The sequence below is a fragment of the Anguilla rostrata genome, chromosome 10 (assembly GCF_018555375.3).
Source record: "Anguilla rostrata isolate EN2019 chromosome 10, ASM1855537v3, whole genome shotgun sequence".
Classification (NCBI taxonomy): domain Eukaryota; kingdom Metazoa; phylum Chordata; class Actinopteri; order Anguilliformes; family Anguillidae; genus Anguilla; species Anguilla rostrata.
In genome coordinates, this window is record NC_057942.1 from 8134509 (window position 1) to 8156182 (window position 21674).

Genomic DNA, 21674 nt, shown 5'->3' on the forward strand with positions numbered 1-21674 from the left:
GTCCCAGTATAAATCTTCAATTTGAACTGAGCACCCAACGCACTTATAATGACATAACCCTAAGTGGTATCGTTGAAAGGCACTGTAGTTTGCTGTTCTTCTGCAAATGGTAATATAAATTTTTGTTCGTCAGTCTTCAAGTGTTAGCATTTTTATCCAGGTATTTATTCTTTGCTTTGGGTTTCCCAGTCCCCTTAAGTGAATAACAGTTTAGGTTAAGATATCTAAAGTGCTATTACCACTGCATCCACGACTCTACCAATCACAAAACTGTTATTTTTTTTAGTAAATTCTGAAATATTATAAGTGCATAAATACACAGGTGCATTATGGGAACACTGTATACCAATGGCAATAGTTGACCTTGCGAAAAACCAATTGCAAACGTGTTCACAGAAGAAACGTGCACAGCTCTCCGGCCCAATCCACAAATTTTTTTTAGTTCTTCAGGAATTCTGCCACAAAAGTCCTGTGACCCCTTGGTCAACATTCCAAAGGCCTAACTGCATTTCCAGCCTGCCGCTCGCTCTGGTGACAGTGATGAACTGCAACAGTAATTCACAGCTTTATAGGGCAGGCTTTGTCTTCCAGTTGGGAGAGGTGCACATTTGGGGGTGCCTTTCCTAAATGGGTCTGTCCTTTTCGAGGGGCGATGTCAGACCTCAGATAAATCACCGAGGGGGAAAAGAGAAGATGGCGAAGAAACCAGACGGAGATTACGCGACCTGTAAGCTGTCAAAAAATCACCCGCACTGTCATGTTAAATTGGCAAGATTTACCGATTTGTTCAAAAACACACCTCCCTCCCTTGACTTTTTTTCATTTAAAACATATACAAGACCCTCAGGTCCCATCAATCAAAGGCAATGATGGGAAGAGGGTGGGACAGAGGAGCAGAGGTGGTGTTGGAATAATGTGAAGGCGTGGGGTCAAAGTTCAAGCCGCACTGGAAAGTCTTCCTTGACAGAGGCAGTGATAGAGCACAGAAACAGCCTGTTCTGGGCCGACTGAGGGTGGGGGGTGGATGGGGGGGCTGGCTATGTAGTCACTATACCCTAAATTTTCTCAGAAAACAAGCACAGCTGTGCGTGGAATGCCGGTGCACGCATTGGCCATTACGGACATTAGCGCGGGCCAGATGAGTCACCTGGTTAAGTGCCACCTGCGGGACGGCTCGGCAGGTACGAGCGCGGGTCGGAACACCGACATCAAAGCTGACACTTCCGTGAACGGCCCCCCCCCTGCGAGCGGCACAAAGGCGGCGTGAACCGCTGACCCAGGGGCCGGGGAGGGGCCGCAGATAAACGCGATGTGCTCCCTCCCTCAGCCGCCCTCCTCCTCCTCCGAGCTCTCGGCCACGGAGTGTCTTTAATGATAGTGTCAGGGCCCGAGGAGCAAACAGCCCTCGGGACACGGGTGTCATGCACAAGAAGGGATCTGAGCCCTACCTGGAACTCCTCTGTCCTTCCCCCTTTCCAAACAGACGAACAAAGGCGCTCGGCAGACGCGCTCAAATTACAGCGTGTCCGGCTCAGCCGCCAGAATGATAGCAATTTCAGAAAGGTACAAAAAAAAAAAAAAGAGAAAATTAAAAAAATTTGCCTGTCTGTCTTGTGTACCAGCAAGTCGAGGAATAGCAGAGCAAAGGAGAGATACATGCTGACAGTGTCCATTAATCTGTGTTTATCTTCTCTCCCTACTTGAGTGCAATTATGGGCCTTCAGAGTCATGGAGCCCGTGCCAAAGACTATCAGCCACCGTGGACAGAGTGGTTCTTGACTGCAGCGACTTGTGCCATTTGTCCTCTGTCAGACGTGGGAGCTGGGGGCGTTTTGGGGGGGGGCGTGCGTTGGTGACTCCTTCGCCTGTCAATAGGTCAAGTGTTTGACTTGTCGTTATTAACGTTAGCCGTCACTTATCACCCACGCTGAGTCACAGATGCTTGGGTAAAACCTGTAAAAATCACGGGACTGGGATGGTGGGTAAGCAGACCTTTATGCGTAGAGGTTTAATGTGATGTGATCTTGTCCTCTGAATGGTTTCTCTGAGTTTAACTTGCGAGGAGGCAGAGACAAACTGCAACATTGTTTGAGGTGAAAACTACACTGTATAATGTTCAGGGTTAAATCAACCCTGACATTGTGTGTTCGTAAATATATAATGTAAATATACATAATAATAATAATACATTTTATTTATATAGCACCTTTCCAGAGCTCAAGGTCACTTAACAAAGTTAAAATTATGAAAGTATCTGATCCCTAGTTAGAACACTGAAAGTTTAATTGTGTTGGCTATCTTTCCCAACCACTGAGATCTTGGGCATTTGTTGTATCAGTGTTAGCTTGTGCTGAAATTGCATCCTTTTAATTATTAACTATTTTAAGATTTGCATTTTTAAAACTTTTTTCCCTGTATGAAATGTTGATTTAATCTTGTGATTTATTTCACCGTAAGAAGCCCCATATATTCTATTCTATATAATAATCCTCTCAGCTAGTGACAGGAAACGAAATGGGGTGACAAGTTAGTGAAAACAACTTTGTCTGTGGGTTTATCCTGAAAAGCACCTTATGAATACGCATTGTCACAATCGCAGGCCAGAGATGAAAGGAACCGCGGAGTTCAAAGGGGTAAAGTTGGAAGGTGATGTTTGAACATTGGAATTTCTCTGTAGGTGGCAAGGTACCGTTCAGGGCCGTGATATTAGTCATTGTTTTATTACCAAAACAATAATGACACTGTTAACTTCGTTTTACAGTCAAAGTAGATTATATGTCTACAAAACCGTAGGCATACATCAAGAGTCAATAAAAAAAACGTATCCTCAGATTTACTGAGTACCAGCACGAGATAGGACAGCTGCTAGACCGTTTATTTTTTTGAAACGCCGCGCGCTGCAGTTTAACCGAAACTTAAATTAATTGATTCAATTTTCAGGTGGTTTCATGCAGCGCGTGGGATGTCAGCTTACCCTGAAAAAGAAGTGGAAAAGGGAAAGGAAAAAGTCGCGGGGAGGATACGGCTGAGAGAGCAGAAAAAGACTGAGTAGGCGGGAGTGAGGGAAAAAGACATAAAGAAAGAGACTGAATGAGGGAGGGTTCCAACAGGGAACTGCTCCCTTCATGTATCGCCTTGAAGTGAGCCGTTAACAGCTGTTCTGGCGTGTCGATGACTGATCGCCGTTTCCTGTTGTTGATGTTTTGAGGGCAGGTTTCCCGTTGCGAGGCCGAGCAGTAGCATAAATCTCCAAGCCCGAGAGGCGGAGTCGACAGTTGCCAACGCATAACTTCATCAAAGCGAGGGTCTTTAGCAAAACAACGGTCAAACATTACACCAGAAAGGAGCAGCTCCTTTTTTTCTGAGGAAGGACCTCACAGGTTCCTGCTATTTATATTCCCGGTGAGTGTCGTAAAGGATGTTTTCAAAGCCGATGCATTCATTCAAATGTTGATGACTCTTATTAAACATAGCCTACGCCCGATGAAAACGTACAGCACTATGTCATGATTAGGCGTATAAATGTCCAAATTTGACAATAAATGTCAAATCCAAAGTAAAGGAAACGCATAACCGTCATATCCTTTCCATAGTTTTCGTTAAAACGTTGTGACTGAAGTGATATCAAATGTGTGCCACGCGACTGTGTTCCAGATGACGCAGGGGTGGTCCGACAACACCTGCCTGTGTCAAAGCCGAACGGTGCTGACAAGGCAAACAGACTCAAGGCAAACCTACACAGTAAAACGTCCAGTGTTAGTGCAACTCTAGCAGTGTTAATTCAGCTCTAACAGATAACATTTGGAATTAACACTGGACATCTTACTGTGTACTCATGTTTGTTTGTGTGTGTGTGCATGGGAGAATTCACATATGAAAAAAAAAAAATACATTTACCTAATTTTAAATAATAATCATTTGGCAAGTCACACCGCTTGTTACTTGTGCTCTGCCACATCATAGGCCATATATGTTGAGTCATATGGTTTGCAGGGGTGCAAACATGGGCGTGATGTGATGATGACACTTGTAGAAAATGTGATGGATGACTTGAACTAACTAGCTAATTAGGTGACTGTGGAAATTCCTGGAACTCATTAGGTCACAGTGGCTCCAGGACGAAGGAATCAGAACCTCAAACTACACACATGCTGGCATGTAGATGGATAACAAATGTAGGGCAGCACACCTTTCCTGAGAATCCACGTGTTCCAGTTAGTCAATTGGTGGAAATGATGTCCAATGAGGAGTCGCTCTGATATTGATATCTGATGTCAATATCTGATATCTGATAAGAACTGCTGTTATTACCAGGCGGACTGAAATACTGTGCTTGAAATTAGCACTATGCAAAAACCGGGATTGAGCAATGGATTGATTGATTGATTGATTGATTGATTGATTGATTTTTTTTGGCCAGAAAATTAATGTAGCTGAAACAACAATGCAGTGTACTTTGCTACAGCTAAAACACAGCGATTGACTTTGGCACAGACAAACCTTTCACTAATGGGAACTATTGACAGGCGGAGCGGAGGACGGATGTTAGATTCACACTGTGGATTAGACCAAGATACGGAATTCCAGTTAACCAAAAAACAGTGATCCCTGATATGCAGATTTGAGGTTCTGCATTGCGCTAGAAGCTTCTATGAAAAATCTACCGCATTCACTGTGCTACAGATTTATGTACCAGTGCAATTTTAGACACTTAAGTTCAGGTTTACACTTGGGCTTTTGATGGAAGAAGCAGGCCATAACTTTGCTGATCCATTACCTAGAATATATACAGTAGAGTGACGTTATTTAAGGTGAACTATAAATGAGAACAATACATCAAACTTTTCCTTCATTAACTTCACTCTTGATTGTACATTTGATACTTGCATTCAGTTTTTACATTTTTTATGAATGTTTTTGATGGAGTCAGAGAATGACTAATTCATAAAAAATATAGCTTTGGTGCATGTGGAATAACAAGGAAGAACAATAAAATAGTACTATTGCAATGTAGAGTTGACAACAGTGTATTAGACCAATTAAAACTAGCTTAGATGAAGGCTAAATACCTTTTTTTCAGCTTAAATTGATGTGATGCAGTAAAACAGCATTTGTGTAAATGGTACATAGCAATCATTCACGTTACATCAACATGACTTCATTTGTGTTGTGTCCCAAGATCTGGGATACGGCCCTGCCAGAATAATCCTAGTTTTTGTTGTTTTTAAATGTGCTGTTATTATCCTTCTTTTACAGTCCTTTGATTTGTATTTAGATTCCTAGGATGATATATGATGTGGCTGTCAGAGAGAGAGAGAGAGAGAGAGAGAGAGAGAGAGAGAGGGAGAAGAGAGAGGTAGAGAGAGAGCGGGAGATGGTGAAGAGAGGGGGAGAGATAGAAGGAGAGAGAGATATATATATATATAAAGAGAAGGAAAAAGGAGAAGAGAGGAAAATACGCATAAATCACTTCCATTTAATTATCTGTGACTGATTTATGAAGTGTGGTGTATGGAAATGCAGGAACTAAAGCCGCTGTCTTGTGTGTTCTCCAGAAATAATAATAATATAAAAAAAGAAAAACAAGACAGGTTTATGGGGTGAGGCTGACATATGTGAGTCACCAGCCCTGGTGAACTGTAAAACTGGTTTTTCTCTCTGTCCAAGGCCTTTTAAAATCCCGGCACACTGTGGGATCAGAGAATTGGGAGCCTAACGGTGGAGAGCAAACTGCATACAGAACATAAAGGCACAAAGGTAGCACGGTGTGTGCGTGTGTGTCTGTGTGTGTATGTGTGTGTATCTGTGTGTGTATGTGTGTGTGTGTGTGCGTGTGTATCTGTGTGCATGTGTGTGTGTGCGTGTGTATCTATCTGTGTGTGCTTGTGCAAAGTACAATGTTCAGTGTTAATTCAACTCTAATATGTCATTATTCAAATAGGATGAAATGTACTCTGTCGGACCAAAATATACTCTTAACAGAGATGATTTTGCTGTGTGTATGTGTGTGTGTGTGTGTGTGTGTGTGTGTGTGTGTGTGTGTGTGTGTGTGTGTGTGTTTTCCAATGTGCAGGATAGGCCTAATTGAACTCCAGACTCGAGCGCTTCAGTGAATTGCCAAGCTTTGTACCCTAGCTTTACACTACTTCTGCGCAATGCGCTATGTTTACAGTCAAACTATAGGGGATTCGGCCCGAACTCAACATAAAATGGATGGTCTTATGGTGTGTTTGCCCTGGCATCAGAGCATTTATTTCATTTCATTGCATTACATTTCAGTTGCTCTGCTGACAAGCGTGCATGTTTTGTTTCTGCTGAATGCAACCACAAAACAACCACCCAAACATGACTCAAAAGTATGTGAGACACAACCACACATGGATGATGCACAGTCATTCCACACAATAGCACTCTTTAGATGCTGAAATGATAGGCTGGCATTACGGGAACTAAACACAAAAATGCTAATTAAAAATAAAAAAAACTAAACATTAACTCTCCATGTGACAAGAGAACTCACACACACACACACACACACACACACACACACACACACACACACACACACACACACACACACAGAGGTTTCCTCTCTTTTTCACACAGCAAAGGCCTTCTGCTGTCTTCGTGCCCCTTGTTTTCTATCTACGCTGACAGAGAGACTCACACACACAGATACTCCCTTCAGATAAGGCCTTCAGCGTGGAATATTTACATATTTGGGCAACCATATAATCTCTCTCGCTCTTGCGTGTCAGTCACTCCGTGTAGCCGCTGGCTGCGCTAATCTCCGCAGTTTACGGGATTGTCTGCTCTGCCTCCTCAGTCTGTGTTTGTCTTTGTCCTCGTCCCCTCTGCCCACCTGCTGTCTGACTGCCTGTCTGCTTATCTGCGCGGACAATGAGCTTGCCGCTAAGTGAATGTTCCTTTTCACCGTTTCCTTTTTTTCCTTACACTTCATTCATGCAAACACTTCACTAATATCGCATGAGCTTGCTCAATCTGTCACTCCCACACACACACACACACACACACATACACACACATGCGCGCACACGCACTCACTGTCTCTCTCTCTCTCTCTCTTTCACACACAGGCACACGTAAGCAAGCGTACAGACTTACAACACACACACACACTCTTGTAAAGTGACAAAAGAAGCTATTGTCCTCCACATGTAGCAGTTATTGGGAGTGGATTGTGGGGAAATGCCCAGAGAAAACCTCCAGCCAGCACCCAATCAGATCGCTGTACACAGTTGTGTGAAATTTCAGCTGACATCAAAAGGTGTTTTCCCCCTCCCTGCAGAGAAGTCCTTTGCTGTAGTCACAATCGGCTCATTCACCAGAGCCGTGACATGTCCTGTTTTTGAACCTCTTGTTAAAGTGAAATCTTCTTTACATTCCTCAACCTTGTACACTCACTGTTGCTGCCCTGTCACACAAGAGGTCCAGCTCCCTTTTTCCTCTGTGTACATGTACACACACACAAGCATAAGCACACATGAAGAAAAAATAGTTGAACAGAAGTGCAAATGCTATTTTTACCCTTGCATACGCTAAGTAATAACTTATCTCCTGATCCTACGTCACATTCCTTTTAAATCACGAGGTTGTGATCAAATGTACATGCACTATTATTTTGAGCAAAAATGCTGTGAACTTGCTATGGTACGGGATGTAAAAAAACAAAAACTGCCAAACAACAAAAGGCCCTCTTGGTTGTGCCCTCTGGATTAATGAACACAGGCGATGTGATGTCATCCCCGGCACCTAATTGCACAAGCAAGAAAGAAAAAAAAAACCCCACAGCCTCCACTAGCAATCTGAAGCGCAACAACCGCAAATTCCTTTAAAGTCATAAAACGGCCATAAAGCAAATCACTCACATTTTCATTTTCCCCCCATCACCTCCCCAGGGGAAGATAAACAGCAGTGTGGCAGTTGCCTCACTGTGTGTTGCATCTGTACATCTTACATTATCCAGTAATGCTGGGAACAGCCTCAGCCAAAAAAAAAAAAAGAGAAAAAGGGCTATCCGTTTATTTCGCCGCTTTGCAAACCTGCGCCGTGTCATAATGAAGCGGAGCAAAGCGACGCTGCTTTAGAACACCTTGCTGCCTGCCCCTCGGAATGGCGTCCTGAAACCCGAAAGCTCGGCCGTCCGTAATGGGCCCCTTGAAGGATGGACACTCACCCTCCTTCCCTTACTGGTTTCTGCTGGTGTAACATTGCTCATTAAGGTTATTGAGAGATCAATACTGGCCTTTTTAAAATGGACAGGCTGCCGGAAAATTGATGGTGACACGGGCACCCGGGGGCCCGGAGTCGGTCCCTCCCATTCCCCTTTTAAAGCCCGGTCCTGTGACAGCGTCGGGGCAATCCGTTACCATCGATCTCCGCGGCGTTGTTACGTCTTAAACAAAGATACAAAGGGGAAACCGATTCTATTTTAAAGACAGGTTTGTCTCAGGGTGAAAGCCTCCATTGATTCTTTCTAACCCCCTGCTGCGGGCTTTTGAGACGGAGCGATCATATTGATAATTTGCGGCAGTAACCCTAAATGCCGGGCCTCTCTTTTCCTCGGGCCTGTGATTACGGGAGGCACTTAAAACCTTTGCGCGTGTGACTGCGGGTGAATAGGACGATCCAGGTTTGGCATACCGTTCACTTTTGAGTAGAAATAATATAAAGTCTAGTCTCCAGCCCATTATGGAAAATTAAATTTTGTGAGAATGGTTTTATCCTGCAATCTGATTGGTTTTATTGAGCTAGCATAATGGGTAGTGGGAAAATTGGCTTGATTCCCAAACTCCAGTTGGAGCCCACCCCTCCTATTCCTCCAAACACACACACAAGATCATCATTTAACTGATCATTTGTTAATTATAAAAACAATTCCCTGGTATTGGGTGGACTTGGCTATCTCATGTCAGAGTGACAGCCTGGTCATGCTCAAAATTCTGAGATCAGAAGACCAGGGCCATCACCCTTATTCTATAATCTACATGTAGAATCCTGGCCAGCCATTGGCTAACACCTTGCAGCTGAAGAGCAAATTGGCGAACATGTTTGTCCTTAGAAAATGAAGAAAAGAAATATTCTAGTGAAATATTCTAGTGGGAAATCAAGGGTAAGTTCACTCTGCAGTCAGGTTAAAAACATTGTGTCTGTTGTACCTTCACACCTCATAATCAGACAGATGGTCTACTTTATGCTACAAGTTGATCCCTCTGTACGTCAAGACGGTGGCCCCCAGGCTAGCTTTACATTAAACATGGATGCAGTGCAACGAATACCGCAAATGCATCACCTAAAAATTAATACACCAGTTGAAATATTTCAGTTGTCGCCCGGAGGCTTTGTGAGTGCTTAACCGGGTCATAATGTTGTTGCAAACGGAACGGCATAGAGTGCATACAGATCTCAGATAACTTGCTAATGGATAAATACGCAGTTCTACATGCTTGTTTTAGTTATGTGGTTTTGGATAGGTAGATTACCATGTTTTTTTACAATTATGGAAAAAAAACAACAACCCAATGTCACTTAAGAGAATAAGTCATGTCTCTAGTGATGACACAACGCCAACGAGCTAATGAAGTAGCAAGAAGCAGCGAGCAATAGGCGTAAGAAAGTAGCAGTGATTATCACTAACTAATACGAATAGCATCCACACCGTTAATATATATAATTTAAAAAATCATATATATAATACAAAAGTATAATTGGTAACAGTTATTTTATACAGATAACCAGACAACTACCGGACTAGAGTGGTGGCAATCCAGTTTAATAGGCTACTGTGGACTGTATTGCCACAATTGTACCAGCTAGTGGTACAGATTGGAGAGCGACGTATGCTAAACTATGATTTTGCATTCATCTTTTGTTATGAAGTTAAATAGCCTTTATCCGCTTGTTTGTTTTGCCCCCACCTTTTCCGTTCATGCGAAAACAGAGTAATAAGCCAGCATTCCTGACCACGTTGAGAAGGAACAGCCATGCGAAATAATGATCTGTGTGTGGGGCTTATTTGAATTGAAATTGGTTACATATTATGCTACCCCGGTACAGTTCGTATAATAATACCGATTGCTGTTATTAGCGAATGTGCGTTTCAGTTTTAATAAACGATAGCTAACGCAATCCACACCATCCAATGTTTGTCCACATCATACGCGTCTTCTCACTCTTCCTGCTCGCAATTCACTGCACCCTGACAAAGCACTGCTACCAAAAACTAGTGCAAATGATTATCACCAAGGGATGTGTTTGGTTTAATAGATGCGTATAACGTACAGTGTTTGTTTTGAAACGATAAAACCGTAACGCAATGACTACCAGGAAACTACGAAAGCAGATCAGTATCAGGTATCTTCGACACGCCGCGCAACTGGATATCATTTTCCCTTTCCATAATTCTCTCTGAATAAAGTTTTATCATCAGCCTCGGAGTCCTAACAGTCAGAAATAAGTGTAGTGAGAGATTTGGAGCCAATTCTTCGATGAGTCCCCCCTCCGCAGTTCTTGAAATGGGTGATCGAGGAAGTAAAGGGAAGGAAAAGTTGGGCACAGTGGTTCCTGTCAGTCATCACGCACCGGAGTGAAAGGGGGGACCCTTGGCGGTCGCCGTGCCTTTGATGTGACGAAGGATAGAGGCGCTCAATTAAAAGCCTATCAATGTGTAAGTAAATCAACGCCTATCAGCCTTGTCACATCAAACAAACGATTATTACAACGGCCCGCCCACCCCATTAATCTCGCAGTTCGTGTTTGACAGCTCAGGGTCGTGGCGGCATGGCACAAGTCCCGGAGTGGAGTTTCCAAAAAAAATCGCGGATCAGATGACTCCTTGCAGTAATTATAGAGAAAACAGAGAGACTGAACAATCGTGTATGCGTTCCATTATTAAATTTTTCACATCGGCCTACGATTAACGGTCAGTGATCGCATAAATAGTAATGGTTTGCTCATAGTAATTCTATACTCCCAAACAATAAACATGCACAAAAGATCATACACAAAAAAGTTGAGTGTTAATTCAGCTCTAAAAGAGTTTAGATGAGTCCAGTTGGGATCTCATGTACTTTCAGAGAAAAATATTACTATCATTATCAGAGTTGATTTAACCCCATTTATTGTGTCTTGAAAACCAAACCTTGCACTTCAATGGCAACTGGTCCTGCTGGCTTTTGCTCTTGCTCACTTGAGTATCACAGCAATTGATCAGTTAAAACAGTTGATTACGAGGCTAACTCAGGTCACCTGGGGGCTGGTGTCCTGATGCAGGATTACTGCGTTAGCTGAATAACGGCACTGAGCAAACCACGGAACAGCTCTTTTTACTTCAGCCCATGTTCCAGATTTAGGAGGGTTCTGGGTTTTAGTCAGCGCAGTTATCCAGCTAAATCAGTAATACTGCTTTTCGATACAGGCCCCTGGTTTCTTGGGTGTGAATCAGTTGCTGATCCCGAAAACAGAAACCAGCAGACTCTGCAGCTCTCCAGGACCAGGATTGAGGGGAGTGCTCTCGAGGTCTTTGCTTGTGAAAATGAACTTTCGTAAGTTGCTTTCATTAGTGTTTTTTGTCATATACCTGCCCGGTGATTACCTGGGTGGCCATGAACTCAGCCAGCTGATTCCATTAATTATTTCTACCTCCTGACTGAAGAATTGTGCTTAATGAGAAAATCCAGGTGATTGGAACAAAATACAGGGGAGGTCTTTTACTTTCTGAACGTGTATATTCCACCTCTGGGTGTCAACTCGTTCCCAGAATGCTGCCTAATAACGATGATGAGCCGAGTGTGTTTCAGTTGAGTTCAGAAGCAGTCACAAGTTGTGCCTTGCCAACCCTTTTCTAATAAGCACTGTCATTACATTACATTACTGTCAAGTCAAATTCATCTCTGTATCTTAGCATATGAATTGGGGGGGGGGGGGGGGGTTCATACGTGTTAAAAATAGGGCAGGAGACTAAAGCCGTGTTCCAGAGGGACCATAACAATGAGTAAGTCCTCCACTGCCTTCCAATTGCCTCCCTCATTTGCCTAACTGTTTTCTGTCAGAAAAGGAGTGAAAGGATTCCTTATCTGTCCCACTGGCTGATGTCTTAAGTACGAGTGTAATTTATGTAAGAGCTTTTTGGGGCCCTGTCCCGGGACTGTAAAAGACAGGGGTAATGCTGCTAACTGCCGGCACATATGGAAAAAAAAGATTGATGTGAAAGGATTGCCATGTTGTTTGCCACCTCATTTTTTTAATGCAGTATATTACTGAGCTAAGTAGATGAATGGGTCTGGGAAAGTTATCCAGCTGTTGTTTGTAACATTATTTGTTCTTCAAGACAGTTTTAAAGTGGGGGACAATGCTGCCAACAACACTTCTTTATGAATTGCCCACTTGTTGACAGGTACTGTAGGTGACTTTGTGAGAATGCCTTGGAAAGTTTTTACTGTTACTTCGTGGCATGTTTTTTTTAAAACACTTTTTTTCAGTAAAATCTCTAGACATCAGTTTGCTGTACTGTTTTTTATGAACAGTCCCCCAGAGTTATACTTTTACAACTCCCTGTCCTCACTCACTCACTAGTAAAATGTGGATGCTATAATGTCATTGGAATGGCGTGCATATTATGACATCATCAAAAGTGGCCACTCACTAGATGTTAGAGCAGTAGGAGTTTCAGCACTCTTCTGTTCAGTGTGTATTTGTGCGATTTCTGCTAGGTTTGGAGGCGAGACGCCTAAAATGACTCCTTGTTTTGACTTCTGTTGGACTTCTGGGGCTTAAAATTGCAATGTCCAGGCCATAGTCCAGTTTATAGATGAGAAGTATTTAGCCGCATGTAGCTATACATATTCAAGCTTTGATCATGCTGTCTGCCATCTAGCTAGCTGCATAAAGTCCACTATAATCCAAGAACAAGGTTATAGCTAGCTTGCTCGCTTGCTAATTAACCAGCCATAGCTGGGATATGTATATTTTTCAGTTCAACTTTACAGAATTTAATATTGCTAACATTAAGAAATTAGTGTACAGCCGTGCTATAGCTCGGATTTTGCCAGTGGTCATCAAGTTAATTTATGTTAATGTGACACCCTATTAGTTTGATGAAATCACTACTAACATAAAAAAAATACAAATGAGCGCAAAAAAAGTTTTTGGTCCTAAAAAAAAAAAAAGAATTCAGAAAGCAAAGATCTCTTTATCACTGTATTTTAACACACATTTCCTGAGTAAAGTCTGTGTATTTTCATGTCTGTCCGTGAGTGACGTTGCACAGTGTGACTTGGCGTGGGACATGAGATGATTTATCCCGTTGAGTGGGAATCTTGGCTTTAGAAAAACCAATAGAGGAAAAACTTGGAAAGGAACTCTTGGCCCTGCTCATCAAGAGGAAAAGAAATAAATCATCTTTGTGCGCTCAGTACGTCAGAGGCAGGAGTCCGTCTGCTCTCCGACACGGATAAACAAATCAATAATGCATTTTGAGAAACGCGCATGATCGCTGCATAACTCTGCATTAACTTGTGGTGACATAGCACTCTACCTGTACCCAGGTCGCAATTTATTTTTCCCAGATGAATACATGAATGTGAAGCAGTGCCATAACTCACCAATATCTCCCCCCCCTCCCCGCCCCCCTTTCCCCCCTCTCCGAATATGATTATGCATGCCCCAGAAAGTCACAGGGACCTGTTTGTCACCCGAACCACGGCATTCTCGGTTTTGGAGCGTTCTCTAATGGCCGCCGGGCCCGGGGGCTGACACTTATGAAATATTTCCCGCGCTGACCCCCGGCTCCCTCCCTCCCTCCCTCCCTCCCGCGCGCGGAAAGGGTGATTAATCCTACCCCGCCGCAGACACCAGGAGTGCCCGAAAAACAACGGCGCAGCGAAACCAGATGAAAGATGACGCTCGGCGGAGAAAATCTTTAACAACATCCCCCCTAACAATCCATACGGCCTCTTATTGATTGCAGTGGGGATCACGTTGCCCTATTGTGCTTTTTTTCCTTTTTCTCTCTCTCTCTCTCTCTTTCTCTTTTCTCCTCCCGTCTTCTGTTCTTTATCTTCATTGCTTCTTGTATTTTTTTAAACAAAGCGCTCAGTTTTATTTAATAGTTTTTTTCTTTTTTTTTTTTTTTACTTTTTAAATCCACCTTTTTATCTCCTGCCTACCGTGGTGTAGGAATTAAAAACCCTTTAAAAGGGTTATTTAGTTCCTGAGAGTTGGGCTGATTGTGCAGTGTCCGCCTAAAGGTTACTCTGCTGTGGCGTCATCCATTACAGGTGACAGCAATCGTGAAAGGGAGAGAGAAAGACAGAGAGAAAAAGAGAGAAAGAGAATGAGGGAGGGGGGGGGTGAAGAAGTAAGCGCAGTTTTCTTTATTGTCCAACTTGATGAATGAGCCTCAGAACAAGGCAGAAAATACATCATATCACCTTTAATGGGCGCACATTTCTGTAGCCATAACTCAACGTTTAAAAATAGAAAAAAGTGAAATATGGTATCATATATTCCCCCCTTCTGACACATTTACGAGTCCACCCTGCAGTATAAATGCAGTGATTGCTATTTCAAAGCACCATGTCAGGATCTGGACTGAGTGCTAACAGCTGGCATGGGAGGGAGGGAGAAAGGGAGGGGGAGAGAGAGAGAGAATGAGCCTTGGAGAGAGAGAGAGAGAGAGAGAGAGAGAGAGAAATTATAGCCCTGGCAAAGTTAGACGTCTTTTCAAAAAAAGTCTCACTGGCAGCCGTAAGTTGAAGCGTTTGCGCTAACCGTTATTAAATCCGAATCCATGGCCTTGCGATGGCTGTTCTTTTCCCGGGAACCAGCTGGAGGAGATTCTGGGCGAACGGGCAGGACCCCGCTGTAAAAACAAGGCGGGGGGAGATAAGCATCGAGACAACAGACAGAAAGGGTTAGAGAAATCAATGAAGTACATGTGCGTTTGGTTTGCTTGACGTACCCCGCGACCCCCACGGTTTTCAGATGGGGGGGGGGGGTGAACGGCGCTCTCGGTCTCCGGGGTCTGCGTTTCTTAACCAGACGCTCGCCTCCATCTTGTCCGGGGGGGGCGGGCGACTCTTCTTTTCCCCTTTTTGTCCATGGTTGTGTTTCATCGCTTAGCTGAGAGAGTTACAGCCTTGCGGTGCGTGCGATGTTTTATTTCGTGATCTCGCTGTGATATATCACCAACACCCCCCCCCCCCCAGAGTCCTTTCCGCCAGAATAAGGACCTTAGCTCATGTCTGTATGTGACAAAAGGAGTGTTCTGTTATCAGTGCCAGAAGGATTGGCCTTGTCTTCACCACGCAGGACCCTGAGGAGAATGACGAAACAAGGCTCTTTCATAAGCAAGTAGAATTAGGGTACAAGAAAAAACTGTTTTAAGTAAGGGTATCTCTCGTGTAGTTTATTGATATTGTTGTTAAGGTTAATTTACGTGTTACGCAAAAGATTATTTTTGGCACTCTTTGCCAATATGTGGTGTACAAAGCGTATTTGTTTTCGTATTTGGATTTGAAACAAAGGACAGTATAAATAGCATTTGAACAACAGGCACTGCAAACATTCACTCACTGGATTTTATAGCTGTCTGACCTCTGCGGTTTTCAATTGTCTTCCACCCATAGATTTTGTAGTTTTATATCTCTCCTATGTCCAATACACATGCCTCTCTATCTCCTCTCTCTCTCTCTCTCTCTCTCTCTCCCTTCCTCCCCTGTCTCTCTTCCTCTCTCCTCTCCCGCCCTCTTTCAGAGGATCAGTCTATTAAAATCTATTCTGGACTCTCGCCACCAACACATCATTTATTTAAGCTGGGGCCAAGAAGAATTATTGTTGTGTAAATCTTAAAGCCTTTTAGAAGATCAAAGTTGCCAGACATAAATCACAGTTCCCCACAAATCCCAAAGTCACTCACTCACTCTCGCTCTCGTTCTCTCTCTCTCTCTCTCTCTCTGTCTTTCTCACGCGCATGCAAAAAGAGAGTGTGAGGGAGGGAAAGAGAAGGAAGGGGGGAGGAAAAGACTCTTTCTCTCCTCCCCTTTTCCTCTTGACAGGCCAAATCCCTCGTTCCTTCTGTTTGTGCGTTACTCCTCTCTTCTTCATCCTGCGTTGAACCGCCACACCAGCAGAGCACGCGCTCCCTTCCCTCTCCTCTGTTTTTATGTCTTTCATTTTTCATTTTCGACGTATTCCCTCACTTCTCTTTGTCATAGTTTACAGCGGTGCTCGGTTGTTGTGTGTCGCCCCCCCCCCACCGTGTCTGATTCGATCCTGTGCTCACACATCCGAAGAAGACCTCTTGGTTCCGATCTAGACGTGTGGCATCATTTGTTTTAAAAACAGTTTCAGTATTTCAACACAAGGACTGAAATCCCCTCATTGCAATGCATTTTTAACACACTTTTTTTTTTTACAACAATAATAAAGCCCACAGTAAGAGAGCAGAACAGATGTGTCTTCCTCCACTCTTGAATTGTAATTATTATAATGTAGTTATTGTTTACACATTTTTAAATGATCAGCATATTTTAAAAATTGATGATACAAATTCTAAAATTAGGTGTGAAATCTTTTTGATGTGATTTATATGTACTCAGATTTCAAGACTGTACATAAATTTTCAACTGCAGTGTTCTCAGTTGGGTTCAACTGCTAAAATTAGTTTGAAGGGAAAAACAGGAAACCTTTTTGCTTGCTGCTATTACTCACAATATCTAATAGCTTTTGCTATTAAAATAAATGGCAGCATTACTGGTAATAATTTCTCCAGTCTCATTGACATTTGTTTTTTAGTATGATTGACTGAGTGAGAGAGAAAGAAAGAATGAGAGAAGGGGAGTGGAGCTGAAGTGCGGTTCAGGATTGTGTTCTGAAGCCTGCAGGGTAGGATAGTGGGGGGTTGGGGGGTTTGGGGGGGGGTAGTGAGATGGAGTGGTTTTCTCCCCAGCCAAAATTTCTGACATTCTCCAGGCCTGTGTCTGGGGCAACCAATCACAGCTCTTATCTGTTCCTTAAGGACTAACTGGCTGATTGGCTGGCTGGCTGACTGACTGACTGATTGACTGGCTGTCTGATTGGCAGATTGGCTGACTGACAGACAGACCGGCTGACTGACTGACTGACTGACAGACCGACCGGCTGACTGATGGACAGGAGAGGGTAAGAGCGGAAACGACGCCTGACTTCATCAGTGAAACACGCCAAAAACACCTGGCTAATATGTCACTGCGCTGCTCCACATATCACAGGTGGTTTTCAGTCCAGCTCTTTTGTAGCACTGCGATCCCTGCTCTCCTTCACTCTGTGTATTCTCCAGTCTCAGTCTAATGTATCATGAGCCTGACAACTGCGGCTATATTTCCTCTGGCCTGCGCAGTTACAGTGGAATTCAGACCTTCCTTTTTTTGCGCATGTTAAAACCTCTGTGATAATCAGTTTGCTTTATGCAAGGTTTCAGTTCGTCCATTTTCTAAACAGTTTACTCCTGGTCAGGGATGTTGAGCCTCTCCCAGCATGCTTCAGGTGAAAGGCAGGAATACACCTTGGAGAGGGCTCGCATACCATTGACTCACACATTAATGCCACAGGGACAATTTAGACCAGTTAACCTGACCTCCATGTCTTTGGACGGTGGGGGAAATCCAGAGGAGGGAACCCACGTGGACACAGGGAGAACATGTAGGCTCCACACCGAAAGTCCCTCAGCTGAGATTTGAACTCCTACTTGCTGTAAGGCAACAGTGCCGTTCAGTGCACCCCCATGCCTTCCCAATTCAGTCCAATCCAGTACAGCCCAATATTTTAAGTAGTCATGGAGTTCGTACATGGAACACTTTTCAAATGTAAGCATGAGAAAACAGCCAAAATGGTTAATGCAATGACTTCATCCCCAGAAACCTTTTGCGGTTAGTTAACTGTGTAATTAACTGCTTTAATTGATCAATTAAGCCCTGAGTAACAATGAAGGCCAGCTCACCCTGCGGCTGTCCAGGGGCAAGAGTGAATACCTCCGCTCAAGACCAGTGCTTTTCAGACTCCTGGGGGCTCACTGTGGAACAATGTGTCTTTAGGCACATTACAAAACATTATGGAATATTTACTCTTTATGGCATTCATAGCTATATATGATGAAATCTGACCTTAAGAGTTAAATCTAACGTGGACATTAATTAACCCTTTGAAGAGTAGGTTTTTTTTTCTTCCATAATTCCGAGTCAGTGTTCAAGAACTCCATTGCTTTCAGTTACCGGTAATGGTCGTTACATCAGCATTAGAATATTCAGTGAAGAACATTCTGATCACATTTGTGATCTCGCACCTTGAAGTGTTAAACTCGACAAAGGGATAAATAGAAGGCCGGACAAACTCTCGTGTAGCCTCCTGAAAGAGACTGAAAAAAGTTTGTTTTTCTGAATCTTTCATTTGAATCTTTACATCATCTTTAGCCTCACCGAAAACACAATGAGACCTGGCTGGACCCCACCAGTGTCAGCTGGCCTGTTTCTGGGGGCATGTTCTGAATGTTCAGACCTTGTCTCCCAAGGTTTGAACATTCAAAACATGTAATTAGAACGTTCTTAACTGAACATTCTAATGCTGGTGTAACAGTCACTACTGGTAATGGAAAGCAATGCGGTTGTAGAGCACTGACTTGAAAATTTTGAAGAAACATTAAAAAAAAAACCTTCTCTTCAAAGGGATAAATCATGCGTGAAAAGGATTTTTTTCTTTTTTGGGTTGTTGTAAAAAATGGTTTTTGGCTGTCTCGCGTGCCTTAAACGACGCATTTAATGAAGCGAAAATCAAATGAAGTTTTTAAATTGCTCTGCCTCACAGATCACACAGAGAGCTGCTGTTGTGACATCTCAGCCCCCTGAGGGGGGAAGACGGGCTTTTTTTGATGTGCCGATTCGCCGAGGCTTGCGTTGGCTGCCAGATCTTATCGACAAACAAGGCTGACAAACGAGGAGGAGACAAAATAAAAAGGGGGTTAGCGATAAAAAAAATAAAATAAAAAAACGTGAAGGATTATCTTCTGTTCGTGATCCCTGTGATGTATCAAAAAGGGGATTTGGTGGAGATGATTTGACAGGAAAGGAGGTGATGGAGAGAAGGAGGAGGAGGAGAGGAGGAGGAGGAGGAGAACCAGAGTGGGGGAACATTTTGTTTTCTGTTATTTAATTTCTCGTCATTCTCTCTCTCTCGCTTTCTCATCAATCCTGTTTTGTTTTTTTTTTGCGCAGATTGGAACTTGTAGAGGTTATTCCCTGGAATTATTGCGGCTGTCACTCACAGGTAATTTCCTCTGAGCGAGAACGCGGAGGCGGGGCGACACGGGTGACAGACAGGTCTCTTTGAATAGCCTCCGTATCAGATCACAGGTAGTGACAACAAGTCGTCACCATGGTGACAAAAAAACCCAGATACTGAAAGGAATAAGCCGCGAACAAATCACGTCAAGAATGCAAACTGTCGTCAGCTTCATTCCAGGATTTGACGACCAGAATATTTGACTACCAGAATTGGTATATTTCAAGATAGCGCTTGAAATATGCCAATTTAGTTCAGTGCGCTTGCTTTTTGGCATATCTTTTGTAGACGTAATTATGACTGTTGTACTGATGTAGGACGTATCCGGAGAGGGATCTGGCATTGGGAGGGGGAGCAGATGTGATGTACTTAGTTTTCACTGTATTCGTGCTCAGTCTAGCGCTAAATGGACTGTAAGAGTTACTATTGGCCCATCTGAATATTTAAAACCAGTCAGTTGACTATTTAAATAGCCAACATTTTCACTGTAGGCAGGCTTGTGTGTGGTGTAGGCCAGGGTCCATTGTTTGTTGACCAATAATTTGGCAAATGTTTGTACAATCTAAAAAAAAAGAAAGAAGTAGAATTTACTTCAATTTAATTTGATCATGTGCATTTTTAAATTCTTGTTGAGATGAACCTGGCAGTTGTATCTGATGCTGAGCACGTGTACTGCCCTATTGTCTGGAATGGTCAATGGAAAAACAGGCCATTATCCCGCCGATCTTTATCAGTGATCACACCTCATTCTCGCCCGTAGGCCCCTCCCCCCCCTCTCCCTGGGGGCGTGGCCTGACGAGGGATGGTCTGTGAACTGGACCAAGATGGTTCGATCCGCGTTTGTGTTTTGTCAATGTGAATGAGCCCCTCAGCCTCAGCAGATCGGGAACATTACCACCGGTGTGCTGCCCCCAGTCAGGTCAATACGTCGATTTGAGGATAACTGGTAATGTGGTTTTAATAGAGGAAAATGCCCTCGCTTCAGTTGAAATGATTTCTGCGCACTGGCTGCAACAGGGTTGGGTCAGGGGTAGAGGTGGATGGGTAGATCTGTCCTCTCGCTTCTGTTCGTCCAAAATATCCCGAAGCTTTTGAAATGTACTCTGGGAAATGAAGGTACAGTGAGTGGAGGTGCATTTTTTTTCTTCAGGAAGCAAATGTGCCAAATGTACCCTGGAATTACAAAAACGTTTGCTTAATTCACTTTATAAGGAAAAATATGTTTTTGTTTCATAAATTATTGCGGCAGAAGTTCATTCTGCTCTCCTTCAACTCACTTTGAGGAGTCTCTGCCACTTCCGTGACATCATCCGCAGCCTGTGACATCATCCGGAGACCCAGCGTGTTAAACTGGCCACCTCGTTGACAGCTTAATATCCCCGCTCTGGTTTTTTTTTGCTGCGGCGCGTTCTGGGAGTTGGGAGGGAGGTGTAACTCTGGGCACCTCCGCTCATTGAAGTCCGACGGACGGGGTCATTTCTAAAGCTGTGAATTCTCAACGCCGGAGATTATCTGGCTCCGCGGGTGGGGGCCCCCGGGCTCCCGTTTGCCTGTGTGTTTCGGGGAAATGGCACTCGGGTTCGAGAGAGACTGTCACGCGCACAGACGCTCTCTCTCTTCCATCGCCTGCTCATTCGCATTCCCACTGGAAAGTCTCATACTCTTTTTATCCCCTAAGTGAATACATTAGTCGATATGGGGATAGATCATCGTCTGTCATTCATCTTTGTAAGTCTCTGGCGGAGTTTAATATGCATGTAAGATAAGTAGTTACCATTTATTCTTTTTCTATTTACAATTTACAAAATTATTTCTACTCATTTTTTTGATCTTGTATATGTTTTACCCTTATTTCATAACATAGTATCTTTTTTTATTATTCCACTATGAGTCACTTTGAGCTGCTTGATTCTTTGTGTGAGAGGCACTGTACAAATGAAGTTTATTACTTATTGTATAGAAAAGTGAGATCAACATTATATTCCAAAGCCTCTGGAGGAGAGTGGAGTGTTTCCGTAAACGTTCTTCCTCTGAACGAGTTCAGTGGTGGTGCTGGAGTGTGGTGGGGGGGTGGGGGGGGGTTGGGGGCAGGAAATTGAGAAATGCCCAAAGTGTGAGAGGGGCCACATGGACCCCTCCATCCTGAGGAGGCTAACAGGAAGTGAGTTTGGTCACAAAAAGAAGAGGTGTCGCCTTGCTTTGTACTGTTGTAGTTCTTGGTTTATTTTGGGGGGGTGGGAGCAACATCTGTTTCTTCCACCTGTCTGTAGCCTCTTCCTCTGTGAAAATACATAACACACACTCACACACACACACACACACGCACATACATACACAACCAC

The 21674-nt window shown here is 43.5% G+C and overlaps 1 long non-coding RNA gene across 2 annotated transcripts in view; it reads left to right on the forward strand.

The window, feature by feature from the left end:
• Positions 1 to 2958: 2958 nt before the first annotated feature.
• Positions 2959 to 21674, forward strand: part of LOC135264887 (uncharacterized) — a 39654-nt gene continuing 20938 nt past the window's right edge. The window contains exons 1-2 of one of the 2 annotated variants that reach the window (XR_010332817.1): positions 2959 to 3402; positions 5668 to 5757. This is a non-coding gene — a long non-coding RNA (uncharacterized LOC135264887). Of the gene's footprint in view, positions 3403 to 5667; positions 5758 to 11277; positions 11565 to 21674 lie in introns of those variants that run through there. The other variant, XR_010332816.1, reaches the window with a different exon arrangement.